At 44.5% G+C, this 7993-nt stretch overlaps 2 non-coding genes across 2 annotated transcripts; one reads left to right on the forward strand and one right to left on the reverse strand.

The window, feature by feature from the left end:
- Positions 1-3619: 3619 nt before the first annotated feature.
- Positions 3620-3692, reverse strand: Trnar-ccu. The gene has a single exon. It is a non-coding gene; the product is annotated as a tRNA-Arg (tRNA).
- Positions 3693-4119: 427 nt separating this feature from the next.
- Trnar-ccu lies at positions 4120-4192 on the forward strand. The gene has a single exon. It is a non-coding gene; the product is annotated as a tRNA-Arg (tRNA).
- The last annotated feature ends 3801 nt before the right edge of the window (positions 4193-7993 follow it).

Genomic DNA, 7993 nt, shown 5'->3' on the forward strand with positions numbered 1-7993 from the left:
CGCCGGCAAACGGTGGCAAATTACTTAAGCGCTTATTTGTCAACTGCGGCGTGGGTGGGCTTCCCCGTACACTTTATGTGTATTGGCGGTGGGAAGTCATTAATGGCGGCTCAGGCTGTGGCTCTGCATCGTTTACGGAAAAAATAAACTCCTCGAAAGAGATCCGTAAACACTTTTTTTCTCACTCTAGAAGGATTACGGACGTAATTGTTAACCGTCCATTAATTATTAACGCCGGAAAGGATGGCCAAAAATGGCGGCTAGACTCGCTGGGGAAATCACATAGATTTTTGAGTGGCTGAGTGCGTGGCTCGCAAATGGCTTAAAAGCCCCGAAAACTTTGCCACAATGTCCACAGATGGCACAAATGCCAAATATCAACAGCCAACTAACGACATCCCATCCCAGTTGCACTTCCCAGTTGCAGAATGATTTCCCAAGTAATGGAATTTCTATATGCAGAGCTTAGAGCCACTTCCTGCTGAACAAACAGAGTAGAGTAGAGTGTAGTGTGTGGCTGGTAACTTTCACTCGGCAGTCGTCATCAGCCAGCACTTTGCATATCCTTGCAGTTGTCCCCAAAATCCATCCACGCCCTAATGCCTTTCCTTGGAGTGCCTCGGCAGAGACACAGCTGAAACTTTAATTATAAATAATTATTTTGGGCCGGAGTGGGTCGAAATATGTGTTATTAATGATGAGTAATGCGCCAGTAAATATTTGTTGATTAAATTAGCATAGACTGTATGGTAAGTGTGAAATATGTAGTCTTCCAGAGACCTGAGCTGCACTCTAAGCCGGTTACGTGCCACTATCCATTTATTAATAAGCACTCCACCTGTGTCCCTGCAATTAGTTTTGATTTCATTTCATATTCAGCAAATAATAATAGTTATCATGTTGTAATTAAATTCATTCTCCATCCTAATCTATTCTGTATCGCTGGCTATTTTTCCCAGCAGCCCAATCTGGCTCCACATCTCCTACATGGCCAGACACTCATCGGGAGTTATGCCGGGCAGTATATTCGAGGTGCAGTGATGCCAATATCGTGTTATCCATTCTAATTAGCCCTGCCCATGCTGGTGGCCCACCGTTCTCTGGCTTTTAACCTCGCCGCTTCAAATTTACATCGCTTGCCTCTTGCAACATGCACCAAATCGACTTGGGATGCATCTACTGCCACATAAACTTGGCCTGGACAGCCTTCTGAGATGGGAGCTCCGGTCCGGTCGCCTCTTGTCTTGTTTGTGGCCAATTAATTTACGCGCACTTTGCGAGCACTTTGGCTTAGAGATGCTCCACGATGCTTATCGGATGGATTAAACCTATATCATTTCATTATTATACAGTATGGAACGATATGGCGCTCCCTTTGGTGGCAGTGGCCGATGTTGGCCACATTTCCAAATTAATTAGCCGGAGGACGACAGAGGCTTGGCTCCGCCTGCCGCCTGCCGGGTTGTGCAACCAATTTTGACAGCATCAGCCGAAAAGTAACAAACAACACAACAAAAAAATACTCATACTGGATAGTGGATAACTGAAAACAGCTACGACAACGGGTAAGACCGGCGGAAAAAATAAAGAAAAGCCAGTTAACATTTCGGTAGTTGGTTGGTAGTTGGATGTTGGTCGGGAGGCCCTCTTATCTTTGGGCCACACGATGCCAGGCGACGTCGACGGCAAAGACAATTTATTGACAAGACAATGGCGCTCAACGTATGTAATTAATCTCGACATAATCTGAGTAGATAATTTTTGCGGCTCGTTGTTTGCAGTTTGCTTGTTGCAGATGCTGTTGCAGAGAGAGATAATTCTGGGATTAATCTTAAAAAAGTATGCAAATCTTACCTGAGAACTTAGACACCAAAGCAAAGTTAATCTGTCGGTTGGATTAATTTATTTTCTTGTTTTATTTTTATTAGCTTAAAATATTTCTCTCAGTGTACCTGTTTTTGTTGCCTGTTGGCGGTCTATTTTGGTGTGTGTTTGTCTCCTCGTTGCCAGCTTTGGACATGTTCTTTTATAGCCGCTCCACCGCCACCGCCACTGCCGCCACCGCCACTGCCGCCACCGCCGCCGCCTCTTCGGCGGTGAGCCCTGTCCTGTCAGCTTTATGAAGTGCACATGCAGCCCATAGAGGGCTAGGGACAGCGATACTGTCCTTTTACGGCCTTCCCCCGCATTGCTGGCCTTTTTCAATTAAGTAAAATGCAACAAATGCAATCTGCAGAGAAATGCATTCCATAAACTTTCCAGAATGCCTTCCTGAAGCGCTCCTCCCCCCAAAGCGCTCTTTCTCTTTCTATGTTCTATATCCCCGTTCCTTTCATCCTGGGCTTGGGTCGGACTTTGGCCTAGTTTCCGCGGGGTGCAAAAAAAAATACCCTTGCCATTAATTCTGGGTAAAGTTTTTGAGGTGGTACGGGGTATACAGGGCTCTAAAGAATTAAGCAAGACTTAACCTTGAAATAGTCAAGTTTGTAGATTATTTTTATTAATTTCATAAGAATTCTTAGTAAATTCGTCTAGAAACCCCCATTTAATTCTTAAGAACTATAGCTTTGTTTAAGATACGGAAATTATTTTAAATAATCTTACATTCCGGAGTCCCTCGTTTTTTATTTAATGGATTATGAATATACATATATGGTATGTTGAATTCATATCACAAATTCAGCTTGAATTGTTATAATGTAGTACACAGAGCTTCCATATCCCTGCTCTGCAAAGTCCTGCAACAATGAATTTACATTAATGATGAGGCAGAGCCTTACATTCCGCTCTTATCCACCCACTCCCTCCTCCCAGCGCATCCTCGGCCAAAGTTTTGCTGAATCGTAAAGCAAATGAAACTATGCGAGGCAGATTTTTTTAATATTTCACTTCTTTTTTTTTATCCCCGCTCTCTGCCTGTATGCAATTTTAATGCTTATAGCTGAGGCCAACATCTAACCACCTCCCTACCAGACCTACCAGAAACCAGATACCAGATCCCAGTCCCTCCCACCAATGGCCTGCACATCCTCATCTCCCTGGGTGGCCATTTGGCCGGCGTTGGCAAATTTTACGGCCATGCATATTTCAGATAGCGAAAGTGAAATTATGAGCTTCAATTTTTGGCAAACTTTTAAAGTGGATGGATTTCAGCCACACCCACTGCTGCAGCCACATTCTAAATAATGCCAGGCGACGGGCCTTTTGACAACTCATCAGAAAGTTGATTGCCATTTAAGAGCCGGGGTGAAAATGCCTGAAAACGATATTAGAAGACGATGGCTGGGTACTCGTAAAGTTGTTAAATTAAGTGGAAGTGCTGCGGCGAAATGTCAACTGCTGTGACGACTTTTCATGGTTTATGTTCGACATACCCCCGACAACTATCTGGGAGCGGCACTCAGATAATCTAGTTTGATGGAGCTCTGAAAGTGCCTTGCCAAGTAGTTTTCTTCCTTGAAGTCTATTGCTTGGGCATATAAGATTTAGTGCAAATATGGTTGCAAAAAAAATACATTAGGTGTTTAAGCAAATAATTAGGAAAGAAAAACACACACAAAAGATATAATAATAAAAATAATTAAAAAAAAAAAATAAACACTAAAAAAGTTACACACTTTACCCCAGATGGGACTCGAACCCACAATCCCCGGCTTAGGAGGCCGATGCCTTATCCATTAGGCCACTGGGGCTTGTGAAAACGCCTGACAGAATCGCTACATGAAACGCAGGCAAAATGTAACTATAAAAACAAAGCTAACTGCATCTATTAATAGTAATTTTTAATAGAAAAACAACTGTTTAAATATTGGCTTTTTATTCTTTATCCAAAAACATGTGCTTACACATTTTTTGGGTTACATAAACAAGGCAGCACATGCGCGTAGCTACAAAACTTATGCATGAATATGGTGTTCATTAAATTTTATATTAATTTCCCTAAACTTCCTTAAATGAAAAACATACAATAAAATAAATAAGAAATATATTTCACCAGACCGGCAAGGGAAATATTTTCAACCCTCTACTCGATCTATAAATAAACATGTCCAGTTTGCCTGCTGCTGAGCGCCTACCCACCCCGTGTTGAAGTTGCCGTTTGGCAGCCCCGTAGCACAAGCCCCAGTGGCCTAATGGATAAGGCATCGGCCTCCTAAGCCGGGGATTGTGGGTTCGAGTCCCATCTGGGGTAAAGTTGAGTAACTTTTTTGTTCTTAATTTATTATTTATTTTATTTTATTTATTTATTTTTTTTTTAAACAGAGCGTAGAAGTATCTATTTTTCTAGTATTATGCATAAAAAATCTTGCCTCAGTCATCAAATGCAAATGTGATTGCATAATGTGGACCAGAGTCGGCAGCCCCTGTCTACTGGCTGTCTATTGGACTATTGATTTTTTGTACAATACATGTTTATTGTGTTGCTTCGGTTAGTCCATGGATAAACGGTGCTTTTATTTATTACAACTACATTAAACCGAAAATGTCACGACATTAATTTCGCAAATGCGATTAATAAACGTCAGCATAATGTCATTGTTTGCAAATGCCCCAAAGACGCGATTGTTGTTGTGGTTCGGGACAGCCATTATGTACAAGCCATTGACCACAAGTCAAGTAAAGTCGAGTCGAGTCTGATCTGAGCCAAAAGCCAGCCCCAGACACGGCCGAGCTATGCAAACATGATTTACACCCAACCATTGTCTGAACTTAAATTGTCCGGGCGGAAAATGTTTGGAAAATAGGAGCCATGGCCCGAAGTCCGCCAAGGTGTCCAAACTGAATGAAAAACTGAAAAGTGAGCCACCAAGCTGACATGGCGGCTCGGTGCGTGGACCCAATTTCGGGGAGCGACCCACTTCAGAGCATCTGACCGTGGCATGCGGTTTCGTCTAGTTGGCCTGGCCATCTGGAAAACGGCTGGCTAATGAGACGCCCAGTGGAAATTAAAAACTGGCAAATTGCGAAAACGGGGGCAGCAGCGGCTATAATTCGGCGGCGGACATTGGGGCGTGGCAGAAAGCCTTGAAACGTCGCTCGGACACGGTCAGAAATAAGTGGGGATTATAGGTTCTTAAATGGGAATTAAACACCAAGCTTTACTAACATATGTATTTTTGCCCCTTTGATACATTTACTTCTTACTTCTTATCGCAACCTTTAGGAATTTCATGATAGTGTTCTTTAGGTTCCCCCCTTTTTATCGCTGTGCATGAGTTTTCCAGGCCACAAATCGCTTTGGCAGCCGGGCGCATGCAAAGAGCCAATCTTGATTACAATCAGTACGGATATCAAGTCTGACGTTGAGATTGAGGAGCGGGGCCAAGTGGCAAGGAGTGGCAGAAGGGGCAGCAGGGGCAGCTGGGGCACAGAGGTGCAGTTGGAGGAGGGCGGTGCCCATCAGGCAGCTTGTTTGTATGTTGCCGGGCGATAAAGATCAAATGAGAAATGAACGTCGCCGACGCAGCCTCCAGATGACGGCCAGGTTGCATGCTGCGTAGATATTTGCGTCGCACGGTGACAAGATTTGTGTGCATCCGAATGCAAATCGGGGCAGCTAGCCACTGCAGTCCGCTTGCCGCAATTAACCAGCTTGCCTCCCATCTTATCCAATTACAGGGAATAAATAATCAACGAGATTGATTCCATAAATTACAAATCAAAATGCACGAATACTTTGAATAAAGTTATACATTTGCCAATTTCGATTTCCATTCGAATGAGCCTATGGGCGTCTTCCACCAACTCGTGTTCCCTGCAACCAAATTCAATTTTCCGCTCCCCAGAGCTGCCAGATCTACAGGTTTGGGCCCGAATCTCGGTGGACGTGTTCGCCTGATGTACCTACAACTAATTGACAGCTTCCAGTTCGATTCGGAAAAGCCGTTAACAGAACTTCGTGATATGTCACGCGCCCGGGCCAACGAGCATATGAAAAGTTTCTGCCATAAACCTGCCCACATCTTCGAGACTGTAAATTATTTTGCCAGGCTGTGCAAATTAATTTCAGCCGACTGTCAGCCGGTTCGGGCCAAGTTCGATTTCTTGTATATTTTATGAGCGGGTTTCCCGCCCCACGCCCACTTACTGCCCGTCACCTGGCCGCCAAATTTGGCTATCGATTTGGCCAAATTTCGAGCCATGCCTCTCATGTGGCAGTGACATTTCAGTTCGGGCCAGCGCGTGCCTCGGACAAGCGCAATTAGTGCTTTGGGCTCCAAGTAAAACTGTTCCAAAATCTCCATAAAGACAAGTTGGCTCTTACCTACTCGGATTAAGAGAATGTTTGAATATATTCGCGGCGTGGAATGCATATTTTTGGGCATGTTCATGATGGGATGACCTTACCGTTAGCTGCCCCACCCCCTGACATTGCAACAATGCCAGCGCTGAACTATGACATGACCGGAGCTGGCATAAATCAAATCGCTGCTCAGACCCATTGTAAAGTCGTCTAAAGTCAATGGGGAGAGGGAGAATCTCAAAGATGAGCCAGCCGGGATGCCAGGTAGGTTTGGCTTTCACGCCGCTTGGATCATCGGGCACACCTGAACCATGAAGCTCCATGCTAGTCCCATCAGCTAGTCAACGCGACTCTGCTAACTAAATCAACAGCCTCGGAACAATGGAGTGACTATGGGACTCCTCCTCCTTCCACCTCCTCGGCACTATCCTCCTTTGAATCCAATGCATGCATTCATACTTACATATACCGCGCAAATTAAAGTTAATCGAATGCCTTTGACCTTTTCACACAGAGCTGGCCCTTCTCCTTTGCCACAGAGCTGCATGCAACTGCATTGCATTCGATTGGCAATTTCAGATAAAACCACCAGGCCAAGAACACCAGCCCGGGAAAAGAGCCGGGGAGCACCCTGCAACAATTAGATCAGTGACATCTGGAGGGGAGTGGCAGAACCCAGTGAGCAGCGCCATCTAATAAGAAGGGATAGATCTCTCTGGCTTGAAATCAAAACCCTTAATAGAAACCACAACAAATGTTGACTAAAATACCCTTTTTGCAGCCAGCACATCCGATTTTTTCCACCTGGAAATGTTATGCGAACCGAGCTGCGGGCGGAGCAGCAAAAAATTACAAAAAGGCAAACTGAAAATTAACCTTAATTAAATTTGTCATATCTGGGGTGTATGATCAGGTAGAGTCGTAGCTTGTGTGTGGTCAGGTATGGATATCCCTCCCACTCCCGGGTGACCCCCCTGGAAACACAAACCCACCGCTAATGTCACCGGCAACATGACAGGCGACAACATGACAACAAAAAGCGTTCAAAGCGGCCAGAAATTAAACAAAGGCTGAGAGCAAATAAAGCAAAGGCGAAATCTATGTTAAAACACTGGCGATTAGAATCGTTTTTGGCCCGCTGACTAAAACACACCTAATTGCCGGACAAGTCGCTGGAGGACGGCTAATTGAAACGCCGCCCGCTTGTGCTTTTTTGCCAGACTCTTTTTTCTTTTCAAGGTCCACTTTGACTAATTTCTGTGTGTGAGAGCTCGACTGCATTTGGCAATCTTTTCTTTTTTCCTCCAGCACATAGATTGCTTTATTTTTTCATTATTATTTGCTCTATGGTGGCGAACAGAATAATTTCAATTTTATTTACCTGTCTTGGGAGTGGCCAGGGACGGCCAGACAGCCACGTTTTGAACAGAACACGGACCAGTTGGAAATACTTGTGGAAAAAATGTTATTCGCTGAGCATGCAGGCCGCGACTCGCGACTCAAGCGGACAATAAATACGGGCGGCCGCCCATTTTTATGGCAATCAAATGCGTTGTTTAATTCGAATTGACTTTTTGAACTTGCTGGGAAGCTGAGGGAACTGGGAAACGTGTCGCACGTGCCCTTCCACCCATAACTCCAATATTTGCGCCGGGAATTGTGGATTGTGATTCGAACTATTGGGATTGCAGGCCACCAGCAACTGCAATTACCAACAGATAATAAAGATAGCAGCCTTATAAGTCACTG

The sequence above is a fragment of the Drosophila ananassae genome, chromosome 3L, assembly GCF_017639315.1.
Source record: "Drosophila ananassae strain 14024-0371.13 chromosome 3L, ASM1763931v2, whole genome shotgun sequence".
In the NCBI taxonomy this organism is placed as follows: Eukaryota; Metazoa; Arthropoda; class Insecta; order Diptera; family Drosophilidae; genus Drosophila; species Drosophila ananassae.